Genomic DNA, 11,783 nt, shown 5'->3' on the forward strand with positions numbered 1-11,783 from the left:
GCTACCTAGCTAGTAGCGAGCATGTTAGTTAGCATTATATTACATTACTTAGCCTTGTCATTTGTATTAGCCTTAACATGAAGTAAACCAAAATGTTAAACAGTAAGAGTAGTCATGATGGTAAGTATTTTGTGAAACATTTGAAGAGTAGCCTATCGCCCCCTCCACCAGGTGCTAAGGGGGCGGGAGGTAGGCTAACGCCACATTAGTATCAGCGATCTTTTCTACTTAATGCTATCTGCACAAATGGTTAACATTGACCATTAAAAGATCAGGCAGTTCAGGGAGAGTCGAAGGAAGGAAGGCAGGCAGCTTTGCATGACATTCTTCTGGACGTGTTTCATTGTGATGATAGTGAGAGTGAGTCAATCTGTTTGTTGGAAAGACAGTAGTTGAGTGATTACTGAGAGAAAATTATTAAAAGAGATAATTATTCAGTGTTGTTACTGACCTTTTTCTCTTTTATTTTCTTTACCTCACCTGTAACTGCTGAGACCCTGAGGAACATGCACACTGGTCTGACCTGCTCTGGTAACCTGATTTCCACTGTACGTAATAGTATTTGGTTATGGTATATTATTTATATACATCAAAGGCACAATGCACCCCTCAGAGACACACATGTATTGAGTGTGATATTTTGCATTGGTCATGTGAAATCATCTTTACACACTAGAAAACTGTAGGAGCGGCAACTTGTTTTGAAATTGAATTTTTAATATCCGATAATAAAGTTGATCTGTTTTCTTTATTCTTCTCTCTTCCCAGCTCCATCCATCACCATTCTCTGTTCCTGCCAGGTCCTGCTTGCTAATCAATGCTCATATTTTTTTTACACAATTACAAATAAAGTCAATGTATTGTATGACATGAAGTTGTGCTTCATTCTGAGTCAATAATAAATTCATTCTGCCTTCAGCTGCAAAATTATTGTGGACTGCACCGACATCCATGTAGCAGCCCCCCCCCCCAGTAAGATGAACCAAGCAAAGCTGACATACTCAACATACAGCTGTGCTCTTAAGTTTACATGAAGAATTTGTGAAATATTGGTAATAACAGGTTTAAATGATTATTAGTAATTAATTATATAATTTTCTCATCGTAGATGAGCAGACAGGGAGCAGATGAGAAAAGCAGAATATGCAGCTGCCATTTTCCACATGGAAAAGAGAAAGGGCCAAGTGTATTTGAGTGGACAAAAGAGAAATCCCAAATACGAAAAATAAAATTATACAATTTAGATATGTATACAAATAAATACATATCCTATATACAGTACACCATCATGTATAATGATGGTGTATGATGTAGAAGGAAGTGTGGTAGATAACAATTAAATATAGAGTTACATACAGATCCATGTTACAGCAAAAGATGGAATAACTAAGAAGCACACAGTATAATAATAATTACACGCAACAATTAAATAACTGCTCAGCATCTCCACCACAATCCCAATCTGCTGTGTCCTGTTTTCCTCCCCTCTGCATAACACCCCATCACACATACGAAACAACGCAGAGTCCGAGGGTGTTAAGAGTATGTTTATTTAAATGTCCTCCTCTCTACTGGCCAACACAGGGAGCATATGCTGGGTGTAGAATTGTTCCAGGAGGAGGAGATTTCCATGCCATGCAGGGTCTTTGGGGATGGGGATGATGATCCCCTCCTTCGTGGTCCACAGTAGCAGAGACTCCGGTCTGTGATTTGCAGCTGTTATATAATATACAATACATTTTTTTGAAAAACATTTGATCAAAAAATAAGGATTTGGTCAGGATCTAGAGTCAGTGTGTAGTTTATTAATTAATCAATGCTCTCTACATTAGGAAAACACATACCAGTGTACCAGAGGGAGTCACACACAGCTGTGCCTAGATAACCAAACAAATTGACAACAGGGATGCAAACTCATCAGGTATGAAAAAGGTGACAAGGATCCGAGCCCCCTGACCCCACAGAATATCGGCTTTAAAATTAGGAATAACAGAGGATTTTAGCAGTCAGAACAACTAAAGCAGCAGTGTTAATATTAACAGAAACGCCATAGAGTCACATCTAATAGAAATATATAAAAAGCATTTATTTTAATTGTGTAGCAGTCAGTTTATAATTTTGGCAGCACTGTTGAGCATTTTGAAAATGTATTTTCAGGCCTCTGTGCAAGGCTTAGTCTTTCTATCTTTATAGCCACTGGTGTAAAGTAACTAAGTTCATAAACTCAACAAGTACTATACTTGGGCACAATTTTGAGATACTTGTACTTTACTTAAGTATTTCAATGTTTTGCTACTTTGTACTTCTACTCCACTACAGTTCAGAGGTAAATGGTGTACTTTTACTCCACTACATGTATGTAATACCTTTAGTTACTTTACAGATGTGGATGAATGATGTGAAATATAATCAAGTGTTAAATCAGACTTTAGTTCGACCTGGAGTAAATCCAAAAGCTACCCTGCAGTATACAAAGTCATTCAGACTAGCTGCACCTTTACCAGCTTTGAGAACACTTTCATGATCAATCATTATAAAACGTATCATATTATTCTGAAATGGACCAATCTGCAAAATGACTACTTTTACTGTCGCTACTTTCACTATATTTTGATAATAATACTTTTCTACTTTTACTTGAGGAACATTTGGAATGCAGGACTTTTACTGTAACAGAGTATTCCTACACTCTGGTACTTCTACTTTTACTCAAGTACAAGAACTGAGTACTTCTAATTTTAATCAATTACAAGATATATACTTATACCACCTCTGTTTATAGCCTATGAAAAAAACGATTAGAAAACGAAGGCTAAAGCTAACGTTAGCAGATAGTGACAATGTATGCTAGTTAGCTAGCTCAACGATAATATTGCGACGGGAAAAAAAAACTTTTCAGTGCACATCACGCTCTGCCGCTCCGACAGGGAGCTCTATTGTGAACACCTGAACGGCCCGTTCTAACAGCTGTTCACCAGCGGTCCAGTCTGTGCCACAGGGACTCCGGACGCACAGTTAATATTAACGAACGCACCGTAGGTAATGTAGCTGCTGAAGCTAGACCATCATCGCCGAGCAGCAGAGGCTTATTATACATCATGAGCAGAGCCGACAGGCAGGAAGACTCGAGCACACAGCTCGCGCTTCATTATAATATATATATAAAAAAAGCTCGCGGCCGCACATAAATCCGGGTCCCAGACCCCCTCCCATACCCAAAAAATATTTTTATTGCAGATCTACAGGAATCACAAAAACGACCTATTTTGGATTCAAAACGGAGAATTTCGCCGAAAGGTGACAAGTTTGCATCCCTGGACAAGATAACCAAAATCCTTGAATCTACACACAGCAAATAAACTCAAATGACACAACGAGATGTAAAAAGGAGATCACACATATAGTCGATATAGAACTGGCCGCTTCAATCTGAAGAGCAACTAAAACAAAACACGGGAGTGTATCTTGTTCTTGTGAACACTAATGTTATCCACAGCATACACAGACACCACAAAGTTCTTAAGGAGAAAACTAGTTTCTAAAACAAAACACGTTAGTGTACCTTGTTAGCTAGCTGACATTAACCTTAAACATTGCACTCATATTACTCACTGAAACCTTGTAAAGCCGGTCCCGCATGCTGGCTCTTACAGAACCGCTCCCTTTCGTGTATGTACAGCTCTCAACATGCCCAGACTTGTAGTGATTTTCACCTCGTTTTATACTTTTTCGCCTCATTCTGAAAGAAACAGGTGAAATTTACTAACGTGACAGCCATCTTTGTGATGGTGACGCGTATTGTGCGAGACCAGAGACCTGTAGTTCACTGAGCGGTTTCACACAAAAAAAATTGTAACTTCACAGTTTTACGACACATTTTTATTTTTTTGACTTGCAAAATGTTCTTTTAATTTGACAAACATCATATGTGTCATTCGTGGCACAATTCAAACGGGATCGAAAGATGACTTTTCTCTCTACATTGACGTCAATGTATAATTTTCCGCTTCCGGGGTCCCATGGGTCGGAAGTAGATGGGCGGGACTTCGCCTCTCTAGTAGATACAGACAAGTAGATATAGACTTCTAGTTGTTTTGCAACATCGCCCCCTAGCGAATTGGATGCACGCAAAAGTACAACAAGCGAGTATTGAGTCTCATGTATTTTGTATGTAAAAAGATAGTCTTTTATATTTGTCTTATCAAATTTGACATACAACACATACATATATATATATATATTGTAGTAATAATGATATCACCTTTACATTTAGATGTATATTTTGTTAAAATAAAACAAAACTGTTAATTTATTTTTTGGGAGAAGGGGTGGGGTTAAATACTTGTAAACTTCTTCCCACGCCTTTTCCGATGTGTAATTAGGTAGATCATTTGTTCATATATAATTTGTAATTCAATAATACTTACTTTATCAATTTGATAATGCTTACGTTTCTACAGGATCATTCTACAGTATCATAATTATTTTGTTTCATTTCATTATTATTTTTTTTTTTTATTGTATTAAATCAAATGTGTCTTTGAAGAGGTGCTAGATTACTGAAAAACAACTGTTAATGTGTTTATGCACCAGGCTGCAAAAGATAAACAAGCAGTTTGACCGAGAGGCAATTCAGTGCAGAATACATTTTTATTTATTTGCACACTGAGGATTCTTCACTGGGGTGAGGCGGAGTCTGTTGTTCCCTCAGCCACCAGAAAACAGCTCCAGCTGCAGTACCCCGGGAAGCCCTTTTCTGAGAAGAAACCCTGAAGCCTTCCTCGCCGTCCACTTCCCCGGTAGCCTGTCCCTACGTCCTTATACAGGCTGTCACACTGGAAGCACCTGGAAATTTGGTACGCCTTCCTGTACTCCTGTTTGTGTCCCTCTGAGAACACATTCCAGTTGACGACACCTGAAGTAGAATGTCATAAGACAATTACAATTCAGACAGAAAAGAACAAAACCTTCCTTAATTTAGCTGACCTGACTCTTAAACAATCAACTTCATAATACTAGGATAGAAGCAGGCAGAAGTAAAAACACTTTATAAACTTACTGTAAAGCCAGTTAAAGTGGGCTTCCTTTTGGAATGACCCCTGGCTCACGATGTAGTTAAACCTCTCGCAGGTAAGGGCTAGCGTGCATATTGCAGGATCACCATCCTCGAGAACGACACGCATAAGGATCCTGCGAATTATGCCTTCAGGCAGCTGTAGATATAAAACACAGCTTAATACGAATACTCTTTTTATCTTCACCAAACCATTTGTTGTTCACCATCTCCGTTAGAATTTCTTCATCAAGCTCAATAGGGGAGGCATAGGATAAACAGTAGGTTATGGATTTTAAATGTGTACATTGATAGGCTTTAATTCCACTCCTCCATGCCAACTCCATGTTCACCTGGCACTCATTGTTTTCACAAGAGACATGCTGATTTTCTCCCCACACTTTATTCTGAACATGCAGAGGAATACTTGTTCCATGGAAGGCTTTGTGGACAGCATAGGCTCCATTTTCAGGATCTATGCATTCACGGTTATGTCCTTTCGTTCGGCTGAGTGCTTTCTTTCCATGTGCCTTTTCACATTTTTTTTATTTATGAGAACATGGCATAAGGGACATTTCTTCTTCAGTACTGGCTCTGCACGGACCCTTTGCATCTTTCCCCCTGGGATGATGGGGATTGCTGGATCTGTGATGATGGGGATTGCTGGATCTGTGATGATGGGGATTGCTTGATCTGTGATGATGGGGGTTATGGCAGAGTGCTTCGCCTTGCACAAAGCCAGGTGTTTTACAATGTTAGCTTTGCGCGCCAGCACTGATTGGCAGTACAAGCAGTGAAAATGATATCCTGGTCTGCAATTTAATCCACATCTGTAAATGGTATACCCTTAAACATAAGAACATAGAATTGTAGTATTATTATTTTGTGATCATATTATTTTAAAGTGTAAATTATGAATACCAAACATCTGAATCAAGTGACTGGTCACCACAAACAAATCATAGAAGGACTTATTTTGATTTATTGCTCAAATGGAACTGATCATAACATTCAAGCTGCTTTTAATGCAGACACATTGCAACTCCATTTGCATTTCACAAGAGAATGTTTGCTAACTTTACCTTCATGGAGAAGTGCTGAACGGTTGAGGTGGCTCTCTAAATGGGTTTGGACCTTGCCCAGTCTGGCTGGACGGAACAAATCTGAGGCACAGAATGGGCAGTGAAAGTCTTCACAACAGGTAATGCACCGTTGAAGGTCCGGCAAGGATCTCCAATCTTGGATTGTAATATGCGTCTTGAAAAGAGAGAGCCTTATTGGTCAAACTGAACATTTTGAAATAATTTCACAGACAGACATAAATTAGGCCTAATTGTTAGATTCTGACACGACAGATTCTAACCTACAGAATAGGCCGACATAATAACTGACTAAAACACCTCATGCAATATTACACAACATGTCAAAATGATGAGACTGTCTGATAAACAGTAAACAAGCAGTCAGCACAGTTAAGACTATTTACAATTAATTCAAATAGTAATACAATGACTATTAAAGAAGCATTTATACTGAAGACAGAACTTAGGCTACTGCTGATTTAATGTAGCGGACGCACAGATCATATTGACATGCTATTGTCATCCTTTGAAGTTTAATTAATTAGCTGACTATAATTAATGATCAGGGTTGGGAAGTTTACTTTTTTTAAATATAGTAGGTTACAGATGACTAATTACCCTGTTAAAATGTAATAAGTAATGTAATTTGACTATGTAACTATTTGGATTGAAATTGTAATGTTAATTATGGTTATTTTATGTTTTTTGTGAGTCACTTTGGATAAAAGCCTATGCCAAATAACATAACCATATGTTATAACCATAACATGGTTTCATTAAACAAATAAACAAAATGGCTAACAGTTGGTTTTGCAGCGAGTCATCATAGGCTAACAGATGACATTTAGCACGTGTTGCTTGTATGGCTGTCTAATTCAATACAACAGAATAGTTGTTAACTTTAATCAAACAACATGATTCACATTACTCACACTCTTACTGTAATTATTTATTAAATCAACAACCAGGATACCTAGTTGGGCTTGCCAAAATCACGCTAGTTTCATTAAACAAATAATCAAATTATATAAATCAAAAGGCTAATGAAGCTAACGGCCCGTCTACACTACAGGCATGAAAAAATCTTGGAGCTGGGCTTGTCTGAAGCTTGGCGATTTTTTGCGAGCAACCAATCACATGAATCTCCCGCCCCCGACATACAAAGCAATAGCAATGTTAAAACAAAGTAAACTGGATATAAACTCTCCAAACAGGCGAAAAAACGACCAGTTTCACCCACTGTCTCTGCCACCTCCCTCCATGCCTGGTTCCTCCGGTTTGTATCCCGGTAAATAGTTCCGGTCGTAAAGAACCGGGTGATTTGCTACCGTCATATCTCGTTTGGAATATGACGAAATGAACTGCGGTCTGGCTCTCCCAGCTTGCACGCGGTTTTATTGGCTGCGCTTGCACTGGCGGGATTTGCATAAACGGGATTTCATTGGCTGATGCCAAGCATCGAGCCTCAAAAGTTGAACATTGTTCAACTGTTGATGCCGATAGATGCTCGTGATGCTTGCAAAGCCATGCCATGCTCCCCACAATGCAGTTCGGCGAAGATTCAAAATCTTCTACGTCACCCCATTCAAGTGAATGGGCGAAGCGTTGAAAGCATTTTTTGATGCCTGTAGTGTAGACGTACCGTAATGCTTTTGCTAATGCTTTTGCCGAAAGCTATAGCTAACAAATAGTTGTTTTTGCAGCCGGTTAGAAGCTATCCTAAGCTAACAGATGTTTGCTTGTATTGCCTTAAGACTATCATAGTTAATGTTAGCTAATCACACTTCATTTCAAGACACCGGAATTGTCATTAATGTTAAACAAATAAAACTTTAAAAACACTTCACATTACTCACACTCTCTGCGTTGTCGTTCATGTGGAAGTGTCACGAAAAACTAGGGCGCTGTATCTACACCTCTGTATCTACCGGTCTGTATCTCCCGTCTCCGACGCTGCAGCTTCATGCTACTCGTTTTACGGGGCGTGGTTTGCAATCCGCTCAGCCAATCAGAAATATAGCTCTTTTCTCACAAGAGAGCCGCATGAGAGTCCCTGCTCTCTAGCAGGGACGGAAAAGGGGTTAAAAATGTTCTCATTAACTAATTTTAGTTCCGGCTCTTTTTGGTGTGAACGCGACATTTCGGAACTATATCGGAACTAAAGTGGGAAAAGTACTCCGGTGTGAACGCGGCTATTGAGTATTTTACAAAGAGTGAAACAGCGCCCCTCTAGATGTTATGGTGAAACAGTAGATTGCACTCACTGTTGCGAGAGAAGGCAAGCATAAATTGGCTTCCCTTGGTGAAAAAAAATTGAGGGATTGACCAATCAGGCAAGGCTCACGTCATGCCCCTGCCAACCTGTGATTAGTCAGGGCCATGCCAAGGGAAGCCAGAGGCGGCTGGCTTCCCTTGCCTCACAATCCAATCAAATAGCATCAATTTAGTGGTGCAGTGACGCGTCCTAAAACCTGGAAGTAAGCTGCGCTCGGGTTCCCTCGACAAAAAAGCAATGGGATTTCTCCATAGGATTTTGGAAAATAGCTGGAAATAAGGTCTGTGGAAAACGACAAACAAGCAAAAAAAAAACAAAAAAAACAAAACAAAAAACAAAGCAGCGGGTGTTGGAAAAGTTCGGAGAAGACATGGAAAAGGACTTTTGGGCGGCACCAAAGTTGTTCTGGAAAACTGTCCGACACCTCAGGAGGGGGAAGCAGGGAACCATCCAAGTTGTGTACAGTAAGGATGGGACGTTGTTGACCTCAACTGATGGAGTGTTAGGGCGTTGGAAGGAACACTTTGAGGAACTCCTGAACCAGACAACTCCGCCCTCTATGTTAGAGGCAGAGCTGGAGTATGACGGGGGATCGACACCAATCTCCCGGGGGGAGGTCACTGAGGTAGTCAAACAACTCCACAGTGGCAAAGCCCTGGGGGTGGATGAGATCCGACCAGAAATGCTGAAGGCTCTGGGTGTTGAGGGACTGTCATGGTTGACACGTCTCATCAACGTTGCACGGAAGTCGGAAACAGTACCGAAGGAGTGGCAGACCGGGGTGGTGGTTCCCCTTTTTGAAAAGGGGGATCAGAGGGTGTGTGCCAATTACAGAGGCATCACACTACTCAGCCTCCCCGGGAAAGTTTACTCTAAGGTACTCGAAAGGAGGTTCAGGCCGATTGTCGAACCTCAGATTGAGGAGGAACAATGCGGATTCCGTCCTGGTCGTGGAACGACGGATCAGCTTTTTACTCTCGCAAGGATCCTGGAGGGGGCCTGGGAGTACGCTCATCCAGTCTACATGTGTTTTGTAGACTTGGAGAAGGCGCATGACCGGGTTCCCAGGGAGTCACTGTGGGAGGTGCTGCGGGATGGGGTGAGGGGGTCTCTACTCAGGACCATCCAATCTCTGTACTCCCAAAGCGAGAGCTGTGTCCGGATCCTCAGCAGTAAGTCGGACCCATTTCAGGTGAGGGTTGGCCTCCGCCAGGGCTGCGCTTTGTCACCAATCTTGTCTGTAATATACATGGATCGGATTTCGAGGCGTAGTCGTGGGGGAGGGGGTCTGCAGTTCGGTGGAATAAGGATTGGCTGGGATGAGGATCAGCACCTCCAAATCTGAGGCCATGGTTCTCAGCAGGAAACCGATGGACTGTCCACTCCAAGTAGGGAATGAGTTTTTACCCCAAGTGAAGGAGTTCAAGTATCTCGGGGTCTTGTTCTCGAGTGAGGGAACAATGGAGCGTGAGATGGGTCGGAGAATCGGAGCAGCGGGAGCGGTACTACAGTCGCTTTACCGCACCGTTATGACGAAAAGGGAGCTGAGCCAGAAGGCAAAGCTCTCTGTCTACCGCGCCATTTTCGTTCCTACCCTCACCTATGGTCATGAAGGATGGGTCATGACAGAAAGAACGAGATCGCGGGTACAAGTGGCCGAGATGGGTTTTCTCCGCAGGGTGGCTGGCGTCTCCCTTAGGGATAAGGTGAGAAGTTCGGTCATCCGGGAGGGACTCGGAGTTGAACCGCTCCTCCTTCGCGTCAAAAGGAGACAGTTGAGGTGGTTCGGGCACCTAGTTAGGATGCCACCTGGGCGCCTCCCTAGGGAGGTGTTCCAGGCACGTCCAGCTGGGAAGAGATCAAGGGGTAGACCTAGGACCAGGTGGAGGGATTATATCTCTTCGCTGGCCTGGGAGCACCTTGGGATCCCCCAGTCAGAGCTGGTTGATGTGGCCAGGGAAAATAAAGTTTGGGGCTTTCTGCTGGAACTGCTACCTCCGCGACCCGACCACGGATAAGCGGGAGAAGATGGATGGATGGAAAACGAACCTGTTAGATAAATGCACGTTTTGTTCAGCCGGATAATATCCACATATCTACCCTACTTTTATGATTTTCTAATCATAAATCTAATCGATAGATAGCGTCACTGCACCACTCTCACCGCCGTTAGAAAGTAGAAAGCCACTGAAGCAAGTACAATTATGGAGGGTGGAGATTTGGAGTATTTAATCAAAAATATTTGTACTAAACTTCCGCTACAGCAGCAACAAAAAATTAAATCTGATGACAGGCCAATGCCCAAACTGGAGCTGTGTACAGAGAAGAAAAAGGAGCGAATCTGACATAAACGTTTGCTCTCCTGATTTAGTTTGTGAATGAATGCTTATTAGAGTTTCGACTGGAGAGTGCGTGCAGACCTGTCAGTTAGATAACAGGCGTGTGTAAGTCCTGCATCTGTATGATACAAATGTGTGTAAAATGATACCGGGCGCTGTAATCACTCATCTGGTTACGTTGTTACATTGACCACCACACACACACCCCCATTGAGGCCATATGTTGCTGTTCATGGTGCTGAATTAGGTGTGTGTGTGTGTGTGTGTGTGTGTGTGTGTGTGTGTGTGTGTGTGTGTGTGTGTGTGTGTGTGTGTGTGTGTGTGTGTGTGTGTGTGTGTGTGTGTGTGTGTGTGTGTGTGTGTGTGTGTGTGTTATTCACAGAGCTTGCAGAGGCTATAAATTACTTTGATTTGTTGTTTAAATAGGGGCCCTACAAAAGCCCCAGGGCCTGATGGCAGGTTAAGGCGGGCCTGCTCACATACCTCATTCACACCAACGGTGTTTAGGGCCGGTTCGGAGCTGGAGCTTGAAAAGCACCGGGTTTTCCTGTTCACACCGCAGCGGGGGCAGCCTCTTAGCTCCGGAATCCGGTTCGTTTCAAGCAGCAAAAAATTGTCCGGCTCGAGCAATCGCACCACATACTAGGGTTGCCAGAAACTGACCATGATCAAAATCGATTATTCGGCAGCCCTGGCGAATAATAATCGATTATTCGACTGACCAACAATAATACTATTACTATTATTAGCATTAGTCTATATTTTGGTTGAAACTAAGCCAGAAAAAAAAAAAAAACATAAATAATAATTAAAATATATATAAATAAAATCGATTTTAAAAAATAATATTCGATTATGGAGACTCTAACGAATATCAAATAATCTAATAATCACTGGCATCCCTACCACATACGTCACACTTACGTCGAGGAGGGGGCAGGGACAGATCAACTCCTGAACAACAACAAAAAGCCTGCGTTTTATCCAGTTTGTACACAACGATGGAGAAACTTAACAAGCAGCAGTGGTCCACT

General features: G+C 41.8%; 1 long non-coding RNA gene across 1 annotated transcript; it reads right to left on the reverse strand.

The window, feature by feature from the left end:
* Positions 1–4,020: 4,020 nt before the first annotated feature.
* On the reverse strand, positions 4,021–7,805 carry LOC307041145. Its single transcript, XR_013808707.1, has 3 exons — positions 6,136–7,805; positions 5,541–5,899; positions 4,021–4,915 (listed from the first exon to the last, which is right to left on the reverse strand). It is a non-coding gene; the product is annotated as an uncharacterized lncRNA (long non-coding RNA).
* Positions 7,806–11,783: the final 3,978 nt, after the last annotated feature.

The sequence above is a fragment of the Notothenia rossii genome (genome assembly GCF_949606895.1).
Source record: "Notothenia rossii genome assembly, chromosome: 5".
Taxonomy (NCBI): Eukaryota; Metazoa; Chordata; class Actinopteri; order Perciformes; family Nototheniidae; genus Notothenia; species Notothenia rossii.